At 45.1% G+C, this 8,686-nt stretch overlaps 1 long non-coding RNA gene across 2 annotated transcripts; it reads right to left on the reverse strand.

The window, feature by feature from the left end:
- Positions 1–1,359: 1,359 nt before the first annotated feature.
- Positions 1,360–7,674, reverse strand: LOC138116496 (uncharacterized). Of its 2 annotated transcripts, none has more exons than XR_011154175.1 (3): positions 7,606–7,674; positions 4,930–5,078; positions 1,360–1,488 (listed from the first exon to the last, which is right to left on the reverse strand). It is a non-coding gene; the product is annotated as an uncharacterized lncRNA (long non-coding RNA). The 2 variants fall into 2 exon arrangements; XR_011154176.1 differs by lacking the exon at positions 7,606–7,674 and adding an exon at positions 6,879–6,950.
- Positions 7,675–8,686: the final 1,012 nt, after the last annotated feature.

An 8,686-nucleotide genomic window follows, 5' to 3' on the forward strand; every position in this document is an offset into this window, starting at 1 on the left:
CACCGGGACCCGACGGCAGCTCCGCCGACCCCTGAGCCGGGCAGGCGCTGCCGGCTGCGGTATTTGGCGGGCGGGCTGAGCCCTCCAGCCGCGGCAGGAGCTGCCGGCCATGCCTTCTCCCGGGACACCTGGCTCCCCCGGGACATCTCACGGCTCACCGGCATGGCGAGCATCGGCAACACGTGCGCTGGACCCGGCGCGGCGTTACCGAAGGGCTGTGCCAAACCCAGAGCTGTCCGCCCAGAGCACCGAACCAGGGGAGGTGCTGAGCAGTAGACCCTGCACTGCCCGGCGCAGGTGCAGCACTGTCCAGGTGTGCCAGAGCACCTCACACCCAGCTAAAACTGGCCTTCCCGTACATGCAGACAAATGTTTGACTTGAGGATGGGCATTGACCAGAAAAAAAAAAGCCAATTTTGTTATTGATCCTCACTGAGCCCATCCTACAGCACCAATAAAACCACTTCCAGATGGCCACATGGAACAGCACTGTGCTGTCGAGGATGAGCTGCCCTTCACTTGCATCCTCAGAAAATAGCCTTATACTTACATCTGCCGCCAAAATGCTTGCCATTTGCTTGCCAAAATGCAACCTAAACTGCAAACATGGCTTGAGAATCATGCTGTCACCACCCTCTGGATAATGCGTACAGGAGATACCATCAAATGCTGCCGCTATCACTTAAGCTTTCCGTTCCACCCCTAATTTTACCCCATGCTTGCAGCCAGCAATTTCTAATCTCTTTTTTTGTCTGTTCAGATTTCTAGTTTCTAAAGTTACTGCGTAGGAAGGCATCTTCTTACTCAGCAGATTTACCCTATGTTTGCATTCATTGTGAGAGCTGCTGACTTCAGTGACAGGCAAGTTTTTACTGCTTTTTGTTCCTGCCAGCACTGCAAAGCTCACAGAGCTGAGAGCTGGCAGCCAAACCAGTCCCTTCTGCTGCATCATCACCAGGACTGGCTACAGCCCGAGTCAGTGACTCTTCTGAAAGTCTTTGGGAGAAAATCAGAACTACTAAAATGTGATGTAAAGCCATAGGTTGACCTACATCATCTTCTCCACTTATCAAAAATATACAAGCAGAGTTTTCAGGGAGGGTAATTAGGAAATATTTGCTTTACATGCAAATCACTTACCCAAAAGGCATCCAGACAGTTTCAGTCACTTTACCGAGCAGAACTGCACATGCACTGTTTTGGTGTCCAAATAGGACCAAATAGAGCAACAGGATCCACTTGATCCAGTATTTTTCAATTTTCCTCAGTGTTTTAAGTTATCTAATCAGAAAAATGTGAACTATGAAAAAAATCACAAGCAGTTTTGCTTATATTATTTTTGAGCATTAATGACTAAATATTCATTCTTTCTCATGGTAAACTCACTGCTTTCATCTGCACCTCATGTTGGTACTGTATTCTCTCCTGCTAAACTCTGGTTCATCAGCATGACCTGAATTTGAGATTTCCTTGAGGAGCTCAGCACACCTAGAAGAAAAACACAATAGGGAATGCAGTATCCAGTAACATTTCTATGCCAGGTGCCTTGGTCAGTTGGTGGAGTGGCTGGAGCTGTCCCTGGGAGATGTAAGGTCATTTTCCTGCAGACCTTGGCACTGCTTCCTGCAGGCGTGAGCAGGTGGCTGAGCTGTACTGTCCAGCACTGGACACTACCCCACCTTTCCCAGGGGAACACCTTGCCCAACTCACTAACCTTTTTTGAAGGAGGGGTTGGTCTGAGTTGACCAGGGGACAAAAAAAAAGCCAACACAGAGAGAGGAAATTGTAGTCCTGTCCTATTTGTGAGCTGGTTTGCCTTAGCTATGTTGTCTGTGCTCACTACTGTATTCTGCTGTGATGGCGAAACTGCTTTACCATCTCCCTGGACTACACTGTGCCAGCAGGAGATTTTGACTCATGAGATCAAATGCAATATTTGTCTTAAATGGCTTAACAAAGAAAGTGCTTCCCTCTGGAATGCTTCTTGTGCCTGTGTCTGGGCAGCTACAAATGCCATTATTTTAATTTTCACATTTCTGTTTAACAAAATAAGTAATACAATTCCTACTAGAACCAAGCAGTTCAATAGCTAGATAAGTATAAACTCTCCCTCTTTAATTTGTCAGGATTCATTATTTTAACACATTTCCCAGTAATTAATTGGGTTAGAGATAGTGCAGACTTGCGATAACATATCTAAATTCATATATGACTGATAAACTCACTGAACCACAGTTTAAAGGCACTGCCAGTTGTAACTTTGTCAAATACACCATATTTGTAAATATGCAGCCATTGAACCCAATTATCTACTTGGCTAAGCATTTCAGAAGCACTATCTTGAGAAAGACAGAAAGGCAGTCCAGGAGTACAAGAGGCTGCCAACCAACATAAACAAAGCTATGTGTACTTTGCTGCAAGGCAGCAATTTTTCTTCTGTCACCAACACAGACTTTTTTTTCTTGACTCAAGCTGTATTTTTGGCTATCCAAATTTCCCCAGCTTTTGTGGTTCTTTTCAAACCCATATAAACCCTTTTCTGTTTTCTCTTAGATTTTTGGGTCTGCAAACAAGCTGCACACATCTTTCAAAGAACTAATAACTTGTAATATTTGAGCAGTCAGCTCTTCAATGTCTTAAAACACAAGTCAGTAGTAAGAGCTCTCTTTGAAGTGCTATCCATGGCTGGAACAACAACATGCTGTCCAGGTTACTGTCTGTAAATAACCTGATTTTTATGCTGCATTTCAGCCTCAGCCCTGGCCAGTCAAATCTATATGTTTCCTGGAAGGAAAGATTTTAAATATCAGACTGATATGAACAGATCTGACTCAAGGTTTTGCTCCATAGGCAGCTGGCAATGCATCCAGGACTGCTAAACTGAGCTAGGGCTATAAAATCCAGAATTTTGGTACTATTATGCACCAAAGAGAGGAATTTTCCAAATGTTAATGAAATCTCATGAATGATCATGGTGTTTATACGCTTTGTCTAACTTGTTACCAACATCTCTAGAAAGACAACTGATAAGCAGGAGTCTTCTCTGGGATGGAATGAGCAGCCTCAGGAAAAGGAAAGAAGCTGAAAATTTGCTGTAACTGGACCTTCCCAAGGTGAACTCTGTATTTATGAGATCACTGCAGTCACAAACCTAGGATGGAGAATGCAGTTTCTTCCCACATTAGAATAAGATTTTTCTGGTGTTAGAACATTTACATCTCCTTCAGCTTAAACCAGAAACAGACCTGTTTGCTCTGTGGTCAGTTTTGCACTGAGCATTTCACCCTTGTCTGGGAAAATGAATAGCATCATGTTAGCTCTTTCATCCCTGTGGCCTGGAAAAAGCTGTCACAGCAGCATGGATGGTGTTTGGCATGGCCACAAATGGCCTGAGCTGGGTTCCCACATGCTGCTGCATCCCACCTGATCTAACAAGCTCAGAAATGGGAGAGTGGTTTTGCTCACATGGTCTTTTCTCCTGTTTTGGCTTCACATGGCTGTGCTCTAACACCATAATGTCACGGAACAGAAAAGGAGAGGAACAAGCACCTCTGGGTGGGAAACAGGAGAGGTGGGGAGAGAGTTATTTACAGCAGTTTAAAGTGTCCCCATTGGAATATGAGCAATCACAACACCATCGTCAATTAGCTGTAGCCTGTAAGATATGGTAGTAGGGTCCTGGAGCCCAAATCCATTTTCAAACAGACATATAATCATTATCATGGTCCCCCAGAGGCTCAGCCCTTCCCTGCTACCAGTGCCAGGTCCCAGTTCATCCTCCAGTTCTGCTAGTAGGAGCTGCTGAGTGTCACTGCTGGTGTGGAGGAAGCTGGAGCTACAGGCACCGCAGGGTACCGGCAGCACGGGCAGCTGAGGGTGGCTGTAGCAGTACTGGAGCTGCAGCCCAGGGCAGGCTGGGAGCAGTGGTAATTGCCAGAAAGCTATTAACTGCAGGGGAATTAGAGTAATTTGCAGCTCTGCCTTCAGAGTACCCAAAGCCCAGCTAAGGGGCTGCCATGATGCTGCACTCCTGGCAGGGTGTAATCAGCTCTTCAGGGAAGTTCGTTTTGTCCTCATAGTTCTTGCTCTGAGTGTTTTTGATCTGGTGTCACTATAAGCATGTTTAGACACTTTCTTGTTTCTCATGCCGAACTCCTGACCCAGTTACAACTGTATTCCCAGATTTTAAGTATGTTACACTAACTCTATTAAGACCCACCATAAAAATGTTTACTTTTGGCACATTTGGTCACTTAGTAGATTCTTGTTTCATTCTAAACCTGTATACAGTTACCATCTCCATTGCCTTCTCAAAGGAGATTCACTCTTTCGATGAGCAGAAGGGCAAGCGCACTTTGGGCTGAGCCCTTGGAATGCTAATGAACTTTCTCTCCAGGGAGCCTTCCTGTACAGGAAAAGCACACCTTGACAAAGGGATTTTAACACAGATCTCACCTCATCATAAAACAACAACTCCAAAGTGAAAGCAATATAATTATTTGCTATATTAGCATTTGTTTCCCCTTCCAGCCACCTTCTGGTGCTTCACTGGCCCAAATCAGTGGTGCACCCCAACAGTGCACCTTTGCCAGGTTGTTTCACAGTGCCCCAGAGGCAGCCTCCAGATGTTTACCCCCACTGTCTAAGGCTCGTCACACCAGAATGAAGAGGAACCCTGCCATGAATTTCAGCAGGAGATGGATGACACTCCAACATCCTCCTCCCTGCTGCCAGAGGTAACCACATGCAGTTTGGAAGAGCAACTTCACAGGGATCTGGAAAAGTGCTCTTCCATGCCCATTTACTGCTACTGGAAGGTGTGAAAAATACCTAAGTATTTTTGGTCTGTCAGCCTGCTGTTTCCTAGATGCAAGCCACCAGATCTTGGTACTTTTAACCAACCACACAGCTACAGAGAAAGGGGCATACCTGATCCCAGATGTGCTCCTGTCCTCACATACAGTGTAAAGACTTCATGATGTGGAGTTTGGATTTACTGCAGCTCCAAGCTCTCTCTTCTGGCCTTCATGCCACAGCCGATGCTCCTCTGCTTCAGTGAACTTCTCTGAACACATAACCTGCCAGAAAATCCTTTCTGTTTTTCAGTAGAGCTTGTTTTCTCCTGGTTTATCTCCCTAGCCTGGTTCTTAGGTGTAGAAACACCAAGGGTTGCAACATGGAGCAGAAGGTGTGGCAATAGCATGGGACAGCAGCTTGGATCTGCCAAACCACCATGAACATCTCCCAAGCCAGGCAGCCTGCACACTTCTGCCCTGCCACCTTGGGCTCTCAAACAAGGAGCTGAGCACCATTTACTTCCTCTGAGCTCAGGAGTGCTCAGCACTCCTGGGAGGAAAGTCCTCAGCACATAGCTGGCGTGGGACCAAAGTGCCAGCAGACTGGCAGCAGCAGCTGGAATCTGCACACTGAAACACACGGAATATTTTCATAAGGGGTTTATGCGTATGTAGAAATTGTAAGGCACAGGAATGGCCAGCAAGAGAAGAAGAGCTATCCCATAAAATGCATTTGCAATGTATATATTTTTTAATTGGCTCAGTACAGTCCTCTCTCTCAACCCTTTCCCCAATATGGAAACAAACAAAATCCTGGAAATGCTGTAGTACTGTACTCTGATGTTATCTTCCATAAATCAAAGTGTTTAGGCACTGGGTCGATACAATAAGTATCAGACCAAGAATAACTAAGCAGAAAGAAAATATCTCCTAGGTTACCCTTTTCTGTGTTTGAATCTACAAAGGAATCTCCCAGAGGCAGTTTTTTGTTAGTCTGTCATGCTTATCATGATAACTCACTGTTCTGCAGTTATTTGTTTAGCAACAGGCATGAAATATGGTCTCCTTTCATCCCTATATAAGTTACCTTCACTTTGCAGTTACAACAGGAAACAGGAAAATAATTTCTTCCTCTTTTCCTTTATATGTTTGCAATGATAAAACAAATATTGGAAATAAAATAAATGAAAAACAAGGCAAGTCAGAGGCTAGCTAGAATTTGGACATACTGCTGAATATACCCTGCTACAGAGACCTATTTATTTTTGCTGTGAAAGATTGCCCTTCCTTTGTCTTTGCATTCTCAGCATGTTAACAAAGTGGTCTCTCCTCTTATCTACAATTTATTCCAAGGAACTATTAGAAAGAAGGATTGGAGGAGGCTTCCTGCTGCTCTTGTCCCATTTCATCTCACAGAGACATAAGGAATTGCTGGTCAGGGAGAGGCCACTTGGCCAAAGCAGGCTGTGCCCCACCGGTTTATCTCGGTGCTGCCAGGGCTGCTCCCTCCAGTGCACTGCCCTGTCACGGGAGAGCGATCGCCTCTCAGGAGTGTGAAGATAAACAGATTTGAAGCCTTCAAGGCATGTTCCCAGCACCTCCTCCCCCTCACATGCACACAGAGGCTCGACCTGCAAATGCCCCTGTGCACAACACAGCTTTGGGGATGGAGACCGAGATGTTTGAAGGGCCACACGAAGCTGTGACTTGCACCAAAACGGCTTTAGCAAGAATTCGGGCTGACCCGCTAAAGGCAACACCCCGGTGCAAGGAGTGAGCTAAAGGGGGGAGGGGGTGAACCGAGGGGAGCCAAAAGCCGGGCATTGCAGGGGTGATTTCTTTTGATGCCCAAATTGCTGCCTCCATCAGCTGCAGTTGCTGGGATTTTATCTCAGCTGGGCTGCAGGAGTCACTTGGGGGCCTGTGGGGTTCTCCCCTATTTAAAGGCTCTGGAAGAACTGTCTGCCCAGGGCTGGACAGGATATGAAGGCAGCTGGATCACAGCGCCCTGCATGTCCCAAGGGACTGTGGGGAAACAAAGCAGCCCACCCCGATTCCTCCTTCCCCTGCATTGCTGCTAACCTGGCTTAGGTCTCCACCTGGTTCCTGCCCAGGCACAGCAGAGCAGGAGGAAGTCAGAAGCTCTGCTGAAAGCACATCCCCAGGTGCCCTCAGTATAATGCCATTTAGCACTTGTCAACCAGCATAAGCACTGCCAGCTGCAAAGAGGTTGTGTGGCCAAGCAAAGAATCAAGAGAACTAATCCTGATGGAAATAACTTGGGGGACAAACTACAACTTTTTTTTTTGTTTTGCTGGAATTAATTCCCTGGTTCAGTTTAGTGTGTGGCATACCCAGGTATGCCTGCAGAATACATAGGGAGAGCAACTGGAAGTTAAAGCTGCTCATAGTATAACTGTGCTGCTAGCCAGCTATCTGCTGCTAATCGTTAGCCCAGGATTACATTTGCTAAGTGCTAAATAACATGTTGCTATCATTTATGTTCGGATACCTCTGTAAGATCACAGTGGCCAGATGCTAGCACGTGACAGAACTTGCATTGTTTAAATAATACACATATGGAACACCTACCAAAATGTTCATGCTAAGTAACTAGGGGGAAAAAGTAAGCGTGCCATTTGGGGGGCAGTTATGGCAAGTTAGGGAGTTAAATTGGCCTAATGTGCTCAGTTGAGGAGCAGGCCACTGCAAGTCACTGTGTGGAAATCCCGTCTGGAGAGGCTGGGGCCATCCCACCCAGCCTCAGCAAGCTGCTGCACCCAAAGCATGATGCCTAACCAGAGCAAACCTTCAACATCTAGACAGCAGCCCTCCAAATCTTGCCGGGTGTTCAAACTCCTGTTGGCTTCAGGAGGAGCCCACCCCGTTAACACCTCCAGCGCAGGACACCACCAGTCATATCCTGCAGGCCACTCCCCACCACAGCCCAGCCCTGCAGCAGCTGCAGCCCCACACCAACTGATTGAGCTGCTTCAATTAGATACAGCGTGATCAGGATTCATTTCTTTCTCCAGTGAGAGATCAATTGATCCAGTTTGTTTGCACCTCAAGAGTCAATTAAATAGCTGGACCTTTTCCAGTATAGAAAAGTATTTTTGTGACCAAAATGTTCATTTTTCCAATGCAGGTCTATGTAAGCATGCAAAATTTCAACTTCACCTCTTACCTTTAAAAAATTGTAGACATTTATACAAATGAAAATGTGATCTTAGAAAGGCTTAAATTTAGACTCCGAATTCTCAGCATGGAAAATAGCAAAATGAATTAATTTGCAAAATAATAATTTTTAGCTACCTGTTAATAGAGCTCAATCGTATTACATTGGATAAAGCAGCACCTCACATTCTGATAGCTAACCTTTAATTATACTAAGAAAAGCACGTCTAACATTCTGATAAAGCACACAGAATGACTTTTTACTAACCTGTGAAATAATTATTCTGTGAGTCTTCAGCACAGGATGCCTATAACTACTGGATTGAGACCCAAAATAGGAATGAATAGCTTCTCAGTCCCCTGGTTTTGGGTCATTTCTGTGGGTCTACATAAAAAGGCAGGCATTTATTTAAAATTCTACATTACAGCAAGCAATAATGCATGAGCAACTAATTAGGAATAAATCTATTAAGGATGGACAACTAATTGCTGGGCAGCAGTACATAGAATAGGAGGGCTCATAACTCCATCAAACACTTTCTGAATTTATTACATAATTATCATAACTAGAAAATAATGTGTTGTAGCTGTTAAAATAAAATATATTCACATAAACCACAGCTTCAGCTAGAGAATAATTTCCAGTATCTTCTATAGAGAAATTCCCTTACTTGGGCAAAGGAAGAAAGCAGATTTTTCAGACAAAGGGATGG

Source organism: Aphelocoma coerulescens, chromosome 10 (assembly GCF_041296385.1).
Source record: "Aphelocoma coerulescens isolate FSJ_1873_10779 chromosome 10, UR_Acoe_1.0, whole genome shotgun sequence".
NCBI lineage: Eukaryota > Metazoa > Chordata > Aves > Passeriformes > Corvidae > Aphelocoma > Aphelocoma coerulescens.